The sequence below is a fragment of the Pan troglodytes genome, chromosome 11 (genome assembly GCF_028858775.2).
Source record: "Pan troglodytes isolate AG18354 chromosome 11, NHGRI_mPanTro3-v2.0_pri, whole genome shotgun sequence".
Classification (NCBI taxonomy): Eukaryota; Metazoa; Chordata; class Mammalia; order Primates; family Hominidae; genus Pan; species Pan troglodytes.
In genome coordinates, this window is record NC_072409.2 from 71,472,366 (window position 1) to 71,485,852 (window position 13,487).

Genomic DNA, 13,487 nt, shown 5'->3' on the forward strand with positions numbered 1-13,487 from the left:
AAGGAGACCAGTTAGGTAACATTAGAGGATGATGGTGGTGCTCTGAAATATGGTAAGTGCAATAAGCATGAATTAAAATTGAAAAATTCAAAAGGCTGTGATGATGTAGAGTCAATCAAATTGCTGAGACAGAGAGTAAGTTAAAGGGTAGGCAAGAAGTTGTGACAGATAAAGAGGAGACAAGTTGATCCTTCAAGTTTCTGGCTTGGCAAAAAAAAAAAAAAAAAAAATTATCTTCGGCAATCACCAACCACTATTGTACTAGAAAGAAATAACCACTGGTGTTATGGGTATTTATCTTGCTAAAGTCTACAAACATTGCTAGTAATTTTGCTAAAAATAATAGATTGGAACTATTTTAATGTTTTCTATGGCATTTCACAGGCTTATAGAGACAGTATTCTATCGTTAACGATGAAAGATTCTTGGTACAGAACAGTGCCTAAACCATTTGCTTTTGTAGTCAGACCTTTGGAAACATGGATTTTGATCAGTTCTTCTCATGTTGGGTATAGTAAAATGAATTGCTGTTGACTACACTGGCAATTTAAGCCTGCTTTTAAACAGACTTTAGCAATGGTAAGATGATCAGTTACCTATGATTTCAAAAAAGGAGATTCTGATCCATGTTGTGGAGCAGCAGAGGCATCTTTTTAATCTCCATGCCTTTTTGTCATTGCTTACACTCCTGTTGTCAAAACCTGTGATGAACTGGGGAGAAAAGATTTATTGGTGTGTTTTCCTGTCATATAAGACAAGATACACAGGAATGGATGCTTGAAATACTCATTAATAAGACATAGGTTGTCAGTATTATATAGCAGGGCAGGCTAAATTCATTATGATCAAGGTGAGGACCCTCATCTTAAAGGTAATTTACACTAAAAGGTAGGCAAACAGCCAAAGGCCCATAACCCTACTTGCATTTGAAGGTCTTGGAAGAAAGAAAGAAGAGGCACTATTTTGTTTCATGATATTGGTTTGTAGAAAATGTTTGATCTCTCCTGCATGCTTGCTCTCTCTCTATCTCTCTCTCTCTCTGTGTGTGTGTGTGAGAGAGAGAGACAGAGAGAGAGGGTGTGTGAGCACGCGCATGTACGCTTATGCCTGCCAGCAAAGATAAAAGTCACAAGTAGAGATCTACTTTCTCCCCTAGTTTTCACTTGATATGAACTATATGATTATTCAGTAAAAAAGAGAGTGAAATTCAGCCAATATTTTTGGACTACTGTGAGGAATCCATAGAAATAGAAACATGACACATTTTCCTTGATGACATTAATTTCAAATTTTTGCTCAAATTATCAAACAAGCCATGTTAGACTTAGCTGAGTTTAAACTTGGCTGAGTTTAGTCTAACATAGCTGACTTCATAGAAGAGATTTCCTGTGAAACATCAAATTCATCCATATTTGTGGACAAAATTCTCAATAAGTTAGGATTTCATTCATCTACACACAAAGAAAACCCTATTACATTAAGGTTTAAGTTTGCTTACAGAACAAGAAGTCCAGAAAGAGTAGCCCCTGTATATATTAATTTTTGAGAAATGTTTTTCAAGTAAAATCATTTATCTTATTTCTCAGATATCTTCTAATGCAAATATAAGTCTTTTAAAAATATTTCTCACAGATTTCTCTATTGACTTCAAATCTATTCCTTACTTCCAGGCTCTACATGTATGTTGTCATAAGTCCAAGTTAGCAAAAGGATTGTTTATGTATTTTAGCACAGAATCAAGAGATTTTCTTCCCTCTCTACAACAAAACTCTCTTTCTAGAGCATCTGGTATGGAAAAGCAGGAAACAATTTTGAGGAACTCTCAAAGACTGAAATTCTGTAGGTCACTTTGACAGTGTCAGAATTCTAGTATTAATTTCTAAAGTTCACTCAAATACTTCAAATCACTCACGTCTGATTTGTAATCATAGCAATTTCTGAAAGGCAATTCGTATCTACCTAGATGCTTTAAAAGCAAAAGATATCTAGGATAAAAACTCTTTGATAATACCAACAAGACAACCTTTAAAATATTTGTATTCAGATACAAGAATTCAATTCCACAAAAATGAAATGTAAAATTAAAACCATCTGACTTCACTATATTTCATATTAACTAAGCCCCAGCTGAGCAAGTCAAAAACATAACTAAGCTCACTTCTAATAAAATTTTTTTTTCTAATCAGCTAATACTTACCCAGTGCTCTAATAAGTTGACAGGCTCCCTTCATATACACTGGTAAGTCATATTTATAATGAAAACAAAGTGTTTAACTCTGAGATCTGGGGAAATAAATAGTATAAGTCTTGAGGATGGTTAAAATAATAGGGGCCTGGAAAAATGTGTTATGAGAAAATGAGAAAGCCATGACTGTTGAAAGAGCTAAGAATTTTTAACATGGAGAGAGATAACACTGGGTCGGAGGATAGGGAAGAGATATATGGTAAATAACTATCTAGTTATTTATGAGGTAAACTTTTTTTTTTTTTTTGCAAAACAAATGATGACACTCCCTACTTAAAATCCTCATTGTATTCCCAGTATATATTATTCCTAATCACATGTGGACCTGTAACCACTCAGGCCTCATCTTGTACCACTTGTTTTTGTGTCCACTTTTGTCAGATCTGTAATGCTGAACCATTTCTGATGATGTTCCCAGGGAGGACTTTGATGACCATGTTCCTGAAAGGAGTATTCCATCTCCCTAGGCACTTTTTTAGGTACCACCTTTTTTATTTCCTTGTCTCTCAGTATTATCTTCTTTATTTGTTCATTGACTCATTTCTTCTTTGCCTTTGCACTAGAATGTATGCTCAATGAGGTGAGGGAATCTTTGCTTTTATTTACATTTGCATTACTAGGATCCAGAACAGTGGTGCATAGAAGGTGCCCAGTAAATATTTATTGAATTAATCACTTATATCAGAAAGTAGAATTCATTTCAATAATGGAAAATAAAGGGTAATACCTTTTCTTTCAATCAAAGGAAGAACAGGATAATAATCTGTGAAGGTAAAAATGCAGTGGTTTCTCATGAAAGTGCTGAAGCCCAGACTGAAGATGACTTACGTATAGTTGCTTTAGAATCAAGTTGGAAATAAGTGGGAAAACTAAACAAACCAATCTCAAACATTCCTTCCACAATATGATTCTATGATACAAAATAAATGGACTATGCTGTGAGTTCCTTGAGTGGAGGGGCTTTGTCTTATTCATTTTTATTTTCCCAGTGAAATACCTGGCTCAAATATATTAAATGAGAAAGTCATTTTCAAGTTAATCAATATTTCCAGACTTATTTATTCTCCACGTAGCCATCAGGGTCTAGTAGGGACAGAGAAACCCCACCAGTAATTTGAACAGTGAATGTAGAACTGTTAACTATGGTGGTTAAGCCTAGTAGAATGTGGTTAACAACTGATGAAGTATTAGAGAATTCTAAGGTGTAACAGAAATAGGAACTGCAGGAAGTGGCTCCCTCCCCTAAGGGCTGAGAGAAAAGTGAATAGGAAGAAACACAGAGATTGTAAGTGTGAGATTCAAAAACTCCTTGCCCACCTATGCAATGAAACCCATGGATTTCAGCACAAAGAGAGCTACTCATCACCATGTGAAACCCAAAACCAGAAAGCAGCAAGTCCCCTCTTCTCCCTCCAGCCTTACAATCTCCCTCTGTGCTCAACAGCAGGAGAGCCTAATGTTGAGCCAGAAGAAAAGAAAAAATGTTGTTTGCTGAGTCCTGCTCCAGTAGTGCAAAGTAGAACAAAGTAGTACAAGTTCAGTGCCAAGAAGCAACAAATAAATGGCACACTCCAACTTTTTCTAACAGTTTTGAAGGTAGCTTTCAAAGGCACATGTCCTTTAGCAACATAAAAGTAAACACATGCATACAGTCAGAAATACAGAAGGGTAGGAAAACTAAGATACACCCAGAGGTTTTATGAATATGCAAAATGCATGCTTTCATGGATGGTATCTGTTTTGTACCCATTATCAAAATTGAGTCTCAAAACATTCTTATGAAATAGATGATATCCCAGGTTTTATAGATGAAGAATCCCCGTGAAAGTCGTGCTGTTTTTAAATTGCAGGGTGAAAAAATGGTTACACACCAAAGTTTATAATTTCCATTATATTGAATTACCTCCTTGGGATGTGTGAAGAGTTGAGATAGGATTAGAAAGAGACACATTCAGAATGGAAAGTGCTGCCTTTGCTCTTTATTTTTTTCTTTTTATTGCTCTGCTATATTACCTGGGCAAATTTCCTCACCAATATCTCTAGCACAACTATGTATTAAAACAAAACATGGAGACTCAGCAAGTGTAGTAACAACATATTACATATAGGTGAAACTCACATGCAAACCGCTGCACTCCTCAAGGGGGTCGTAGAATCCAGTTTTCTCTTTCAAATGAATAAAAAGGCAGAAATTTGCAGCTATAGACCCATCAGTACTCAAAGCTGAGCTTTCAAACCAACAAATAAGCAATTAATATTTAAAGAAGAAACAAAAGCCAGGTCAGCAGCAAGCATCCTTTAGAAGTCATCATAGAGACCATTTTTATTGACACTTTCATTTTCTTGACCAATTTTTATGTACTTTTATTATAGGATACCTTTAGTTATACGCTCAAGAGCATCATTTCAAAACTCCTTTAAGAAAAAACATAAAAATTTGAGGCATCACTGAATATTTTATCAGGGTTCATTAGGAACTGAACAATAATGATGAGTCAATCTTGAGTGCAATGAGAAAGCAACTGCTTCTTTGTGCACAGAAAATGCCACACAGGGTTCATTTGAGTAAGAGGGATATTTCTTACTATTGTTGAGACTTAGCCAATTTTGTCATTGCAATGGTAAGTTTACATCCAAAGCATATTTAGAATTTGCTCTTATCATCAGCTTCATTGTATAACAAAGACTTTCTAATACAATTTTAATCACATATTAGGATCTAGGAGACACTTGGCTAAACCAGTACAAATCTAGCCACTCTGATAATGACATGACCCTAAAATAAAGATTGAGGTTCTGGGGTAAAAACACTCCTAAGGAATTTTCTGTTGGTAGGTATTAGCTAGTATGATGATCCCTTTCAAGTCACTAAAATAAGATAGTGCTTCAGTGTACGTAACAGTGGCTGAAATTAGCCTGGCATCACAAATGAGCCAATAACTTAAAAAGAAGGTGACTTTACAGACTTAAAATGAATGTGAAGTTGGCATAAGCATCATCAAGATATATTTACTTCGCTCCTACAATGCAACATGCCACATGGCTGCAGATATAAATAGGAGCACAATTTCTTGCCTCAAACAGTCCAAAAACAGTTAACATCTATTTGGTAATGTGGTAGAACCCAGCTAGATGTTCACCAATTCCTTTTTTTTTTCCTGGATGCTAGGAAACACCACATCTTCCAGTTTCCTTTGCAGTTAGCTTGCTGCTGTGTAATTTGATGCTGCCAAAAGCAACATAAGTGGAAAATTATGTATACCACTTCCAGGCCAGCCATGAAACAGACTTTCCCATTTTTCTTACTATGGCTATTTCATGCTGAATGCAAGAGTTTCAGCAAAGTCCAGTGAAGATGTAGAAGTTAGCAACATCACAAGCTGGAAAGCTACTTGATCCCTGAATTACCACGCAGAAGGCTGCCTAGGAAACACCCAAGCAAACTACGGCATAATTTAGAAATATATCGTTGAAATTTAGGGACCGATTAACATAACTAAAGAAGCAGCTATTACATGTTACACACTGAAGGTGGGACAAATAAAGGAAGACTATAAGTGAGGCTAAATTTTAATCAATCATGACGAAAAAGCAGTCCTTAAGCAGAAACAAAGAGCCAGAAGTTATGGGCAGGGTCCACACTATAGGAAAGTAAAAGCAGAAATGCTCACATTTACAAAGGAGTAAAAGAGTCAACTTGGTTCAGGATTGGTGTAGGAAGAATTGGGGTCGGAAAATAAGTAGAGGTCAGATTACATAAAATAAATGATAAGAAGTTGGTATTCCTATATGCCAGAGGTCAGCAATTTTTTTTTTCTCTAAGGGGCCAGATAGTAAATATATTAGGTTTTTCAGGCCATGCCATCTCCATTACAACTATTCAGCTCTGCCATGGTAGGTGAAAGAAGATATAGATATTATATCAAGAAATCAGTGTGTCTGTGTCCCAATAACACCATATATGAATGTTAAAATTTAAATTGCATGTAATTTTCACATATCCGAAGATGGCGTTATTCTTTTGATTTTTTTGAAATCATTAAAAATGTAAAAAGCATTCTTGGCTGACGGGCCATACAAAAGCAGGCAAGGTGTCAGATGTGACCCATAATTTGTCAAACCCCGATACACGCAATGGAGCATCACAGGAGTTTTCAGAAAATGGAGTAAGGACAGGGGCACTAGTGATAATCAGTGTTGTACATCTTAACCTGGCCAAGTGCACAAATGGGTATTTGCAGAAGGGCAACTGGAGAAAAAGAGACCAAGAAGCACACCAATGCCAGTGTATACAGGCTTGGATTATTTTGTTAATCAGAAAGGAAGGGACAAGATAGATAATAATAGAGGAGAGCATCAAGATTTACTGAATACTTTAAGACCAGATAATTGAAAGAATAATGACATCAATAACTAGATTAGAACAACCTAGAGGGTAAAGATTAGGGCAGGTCACCAATTCCTAACCCAATAAGTATAGAATACTACACTATTAACATCTCAAGTGGCACACATAATTCATTTTTATAATTATATCTGCATAGATTTTCCTGTTGTGGTCTCTCATAATTTATCTCCGAAATACCCTGATGCCTAATATTAATATTAGGCATCAGCTTGGCTTGAGTTGAGGGATGCCCAGATGGCTTGTGAAACATTGTTTTTAGGTGTGAGGGTGTTGCTAGAGGAGATTGACATTTGAGCTGATGGACTGGGAGAGGAAGACCCACTCTCAGTGTGGGTGGCCACGATCCAATGGACTGCCAGCGTGGCTAGAACAGAGCAGGTGGAAGAAGGTGGGATAAGTTTGCTTGCTGAGTCTTCTGGCTCTATTTCTTCTTCCTCTGCCAGATGCTTGCTTCTGCTCCTCCTGTCTTTGGACATCAGACTCCAGGTTCTTCACCCTTTGGACTCGGGTATTTGCACCAGCAGCTTCCTGGGGGCTCTCTGGCCTTTGGTGACAGACTGAAGGCTGCACCGTTAGCTTCCCTGATTTTGAGGCTTTTGCACTTGGACTGAGCTACTACCAGCTTCTCTCTTTCCCCAGTTTACAGCTGGCCTACGGTGGGACTTTGTTTTGTAATCACATGAGCCAATTCTCCTTAATAAAATCTCTTTTATAAATACATATATCATATTGGTTCTGTCCCTCTGGAGAAACCTGACTAATGCAGACCAATATCCAGAAGAAAACAAAAGCTGATGACAATGAGGCTAATAATTGCCAGGATCTGAGGATTTTCATAAACTACAAATCAGTGGAGAATACTGGGAAGAAATTAGATATTTTACCTATGTTTTCCCCACATGACTCAAAGATAGTAAGAACATGAATTTGCCCTCCCACAAAATATATGCCAAGGGCGCTCTGAATCCTGTGGTGTGGTCCAACTGTGATAGATAGATAGATAGATAGATAGATAGATAGATAGATAGACAGACATATAGATAGACAGAGGTTGACAAACTTTTGTGGATAGTGCCAGATAAAAATAGTCTATGTTTTGCACCTAATAAAGTGTTTCTGCAACTACTCAACACTGCCATTGTAGCATGAAAGCAGCTATAGACATTATGTAAATAACGGGCAAGACTGTCATTCAATAAAACTTTATTTTACAAGATCAGATGATGTCTTATAATTTGGTGACCCTCACTCTATGGCACATCTGGATTTTGTTTTGTTTTGCTCTTTCCAAGTGGCCTGAGCAATCTTTTTTGTTCCCTACCACTCCCGAGCTACCATCCATTCGTTACTGCCAGTATCACCGTGACCGTCATTTAATCTTTATTCATCCTTAAATTTCAGTAAAAGTAAAATACTTTTTACTTTCTCTAGAAAGCTGTCCCTGGCCTCACTGATAAAATAAGATTACTCACCTCATGCCTATTTCCTTCCCCTTCCATTGCACACATCCCAAATATAATTTATCTTTTAATATTTGCTTTTGTCAGCTAGACTTTCAACTCTACAAGGCAAGGGCTGTGTCTGTCATCGATGGTCAGCAAAGCTCAGTATGTAATGATGCTCAATAGATACTGGTTGAATATAATTCAATAAAATTGAAGTGGGCTGAATTAAGAGAGAAGAAAGAGTCAATTTAAAACTTAATACTTAAGGAAAAGCAATTTTGCAAAAAAACAAAGCAATAGTATAATTAAAAGTACTTTTATAAAGTGAAGAATAAAGGAAAACAAGAAGTTTCACCAAAAGAAGGCTTAAAATAAAAGAAAATCTGTATGTAACATACTTTGGAAAAACACAAAATACAAGAATAATAAAAAAAATCTCAAACATACTGAGAGAAAAAAATACATAAAAATTTTAAAATTTGAAAGGATTTATCATCAAACTTATTTTACAGTCTCAAATATTACCTAACAGTATGTTAATAATCATGTATCTTAAAAGGAAAAGGTTATAAATCTAAACTTTTATTGCTATCTAATTTGTTATTTACATGCAAAAGCATTTTTTCCAGATGTGTCAGAGTTTAGATATGCCAACTTTTACCTTTCTTGCAAAAAAATTACATTTTATACAACCTACAGTTAACCAAGTGATGAACCAAAAATGATACGTAATAATAAACAATTAAAAATGTCAAACTTTTATTGAATCCAGTTAAATGTGAAATAGAATTGAATCTTACTAAATGTGAATTGAATGCAAATAATTCTACAAGCAGGATATTTGTAACATGATTATATGATCATCTAATAGCAGTAATCTACTCCTCATATCCAAACTTCTATATACAAAATCTGGGACTAGAATGAAAAGTGAAACTAAAAGTTTCAAAAATGCTTCATTTTATCTGAGTGGAGCTCAGGAGACACTTTTTAATTTTCTTCTTATTTTAATAACTAGGGACATATAAGGAAAACTTTTAAAATTTTTAAAATAAAACCATGAGAATAATTAAAAGCAATGTTAGTAACTGCCAAATCATTTGAAAATGTAAAAATAAATCAAGTTTGTATAGTAAAATATCAAAAACAAGGAAACATAAAATGATAGAAAATAGATATTGGTTTAGTTGTTGAATGTTAATAGGCTGGAATTCTGTCTTAAAAATCAGTGATCCTCATACTGTATTAAAACCAAGTCTCATAGGTATTTCTGTAATGAAGATATACAAATAGCTAATAAGCATATGAAAAGATGTGAAACATTCTTAATCATCAGGTAAATGCAAATAAACACCACAGTAAGATACTATGTCACATTTACTAGGGTAAGAAAAAAAATAATAACAATAATGATAAGGTCAGACAATACAGTGTCGGCAAGGGTGTATAGAAACTGGAACTCTCATACATTGCTAGTGGGAAAGTAAAACGTGCAACCACTTTGGAAAACAGTCTGGCAATTCCGCAGAAAAGCTGAACATGGAGTTAGCATTTGACTCGGATCCCACTCCCAGGTATATACCCAGGAAAAATGGAAGCACAAATCCACACAAAAACTTGTGCACAAATGATCACAACGTCATTATTCATCACAGCCAGAAAGTAAAAAGACCCAAATGTCTATCAACTGATGAATAGATAAGCAAGAGGTAGTATATGTTTATAATAAAAAGGGATGGGTGACTGATACATGTTACAACACGAATAAGCCTTGAAAATATTATGTTAAATGGAAGAAACGAAACACAAAAGGCCACACATTGTAAAATTCCATTTATACGAAATATCCGATAACAGGAAAATCTATACAGAAAGAAAGTAGGCTAGTTTTGCATAGGGATAGGGATAGGGTGATTAGGAGATAACGATGAAAGGGTACAGAATTTTGCTCTGGGGTGAGGTGATAAAATTGTTCTAAAATTATGGTGATGATTTCACAACTCTTTTTTTTTTTTTTTTTTTTTTTTTTGAGACGGAGTCTTGCTCTGTCGCCCAGGCTGGAGTGCAGTGGCGCGATCTCGGCTCACTGCAAGCTCCGCCTCCTGGGTTCACACCATTCTCCTGCCTCAGCCTCCCAAGTAGCTGGGACTATAGGCACCGGCCACCACGCCCAGCTAATTTTTTATATTTTTAGTAGAGACGAGTTTTCACCATGTTAGCCAGGATGGTCTTGATCTCCTGACCTCGTGATCCACCCTCCTCGGCCTCCCAAAGTGCTAGGATTACAGGCGTGAGCCACCGCACCTGGCCGATTTTACAACTCATTGCCAATACTAAAAGCTATTAAATTCTATACTTCAAATGGTTGAATTGTACGATATATAATTTATATCTCAATAAAGCTGTTACCAAAAAATGTAAAGTAACTATGAGCTATTTTGAAAAGGTAAATAGACAGAAAAATATTTAGCAAAGATCAGCAGGTAAATTAAAGAAATGAGTGGGGATAAGCATATTAATTTCAGATAAAGGGGAATATGAGCGAAAAAGTAAATAAGTAAAATAAACAAGGCCACTTTATATTAATAAAATGGTGCAAACCATCATAAAGATATAAAAGTTATCAACGTTTGTGCTTACTAACGTAATATTAAAATAGATGAGGGAAAATTAATCGAAATACAAGAAAATGTTAACAGAACCATAGTTTCTATAGAAAAGTACAACAAGAAAAGTATAATAAACAATTAAAAAGACTAAGAGCAACAACATTTGAATAAATATCACAAGGTAGATTTTTTGAAGCATCCATCAAATATTTGCACAAATTTAAACCAATAACAGCAAAAAAAACTTAACAAAAACTTTACAGCATAAATTATACAGACTACATTCTCTAACAAAAGTGAAATAAAATTCAAAAGTAGCATCAAGCTTTAAACAGCAACAAATGTAGTATTTTGAAAATTAAAAATTATTGTGATAAATATTTCCAAAGGCAGTTCTCTTACAAACTCTGAAAATTATTTCCAAAATCTATACTACTTCCTTTAAAAAGTATTTTCTAATGGCTCCAACCCAATACAGTCTTTCTCCTTATTATATCTGTTATTGCTTAGTCTAATTCACATGATTATTAACTTTTGGCCTTGCTTTCTAATATATGCTTTCTAATAATAATATATGGCCTTGATTCATGCATGTAAATTCCTGAAAGTCAAAGATACTGCAATGAATTTCTTTATTATCACTATATTTAAATATCTTCCTGAACATAGAAAGTCAGTAAATGTGTATTAATTGACTTCATTGAAAAATCGAGAAGAGATTTGGCTGGAAATTAAGGAACAAGAGTTCTTGACCATTATTGGAAAGGCTTAATGACTCTCAGCATGTCACTTTACCTCCCTGGATTTTAATATCCTCCTTCATTAAATGAATTAGTATTAAAATGTCTCTAAATTTCCTTCCAGTTCTAAAATGTGTGACTGAACTTACAGGGGCAGAAAAGACATCCTTCAGTACACCTGAAAATTCTCCTCTCTGTGCAGAAACACTGGTTCTTTGAATGTCAGGGACTGGAACAGATTGCGCATTGTCGAGAAGAGAGTCACCCTCAATTACTCATCAATGGTGGAATTCTTTGTGGTTTACTCTCACTAACCTAGTGTTTCCTTAGTACCACCCACCTAGGTCCAAGGGGATATACATGTGTCTGAGTATGTGTGTATTTTTGCCTCTCTGACGACATTCCAAGACTAATATAAACACCTTTTAAATTACCCATTACTCTGTGTCACTTCTCTCTTCTACCAGAAAGAGGTTAGCCTATATTTACATTTGAATTTCTAATATTCTACCCTTTCCATCACCTTTTTCTTTCTTAAATACTGATTTCATCTCTTCTATATGTGGCCCAAATTTCAATATTTCTTTAAATTTGTATAATGGCATAAGTGTCCTATACTTATTTAATATTATATTATATTGAATTATATTTTTATTGTAATTATAATTAAATATAATGAATTACTTATTTAATATTTAACATAGGTAATATATTCTATTAATATAATTAATTTTAATTATTAATGCTATTGCATAAATAGAAAAAACTCAAAGAATATATCACAAGAGATTAACTGGAAACAAGATTATGTGTGATTTTTATATTTTTCTCTTTGCGTTTCTGTTTTTCTACAATTTTATGGATTGCATACACAATAATTACATATGCATTCACCCATACATACACCTTAGTTACTTGAACCCAAATCAAAAACCTTTACACAACTCTTTATTATTCTTAATTTCACTTTACGAGAAAACATCTCTTGATACATAAAAAGTCCAGATAAATACATATAAATATACTCTAAAAACAAATATTTTAATATGTAAGTGGTTTTAAGTTACTGACATTAATCATTAAGTTAATAATAACCTTGATCCTGTGAGACAGTCAGAATATGCTCATTTTCAGCATAGTACACTTGCTAAGGCAGCAAAACGGAACAGTATACTTGAACAAGATTTTCAATGATCATGGGCAAAATAAAAAGACACAGTTAACCAGAATATTCAATTAGTCAGAATATATTCTTTAAACATCTATTAGTCAGGCAAGTTTCACTTTTCAGGGCCTTGTATCAAAGCTTTTTTTCAAATTATAAAAACCCATAAACAATGCTAATTATTCACATTTACAAATGAAACACCAAAGTCCATTCCCAGATTGAAACATAATCTAAATTGATGTGCTTTTACCAAGACTTTATGTGATCATTATCCATCCCTTCCCGCTATTGCTGAACTTAAATGAGCCCCTCCAATAAAGCCTATTTTACTGGGTATGATTCCATAAAACATTCACATTTTATCATATAGTAAAGTTAGAATTTATGCTAAATATTATTTCCCTAAAGATAAATTCAAGTGAATCAAATATTAAATGATGTAGCAAAGAGTATTATTGTAAAACTAAATTCCTGCAAATGTATTAATAGTCTTTAATGTTGATAAGTAAATGGCTGTTATGTTTTCTTTTTAATACTTCAGTCTCACTAAGGCTGTCAGTAAGCCTAATTCTCTCTCATTTCTGCCAATTCCTATTAGATACACAGAGAAGTACATTGTGTTTATGAGACTAGGGTTCCATTTCTACTAAGCATATAAAAGCTTCTATTAATCTCTCTTAACAGTTATTGAATTTGCCTTTGAATGTTTGCTAAAACAATGATGGACATTCATTAACAAGAGGATAGATTCTCACAGTTTGCATATGTTAGTTCCAAAACTTTCTTCAATCAAACTCAAGCAACTAAACGAAGAAAAATGTGTCAAGTACATAAAACATTTTACTCAGACTTAAAATGCTTTTATTTCAACT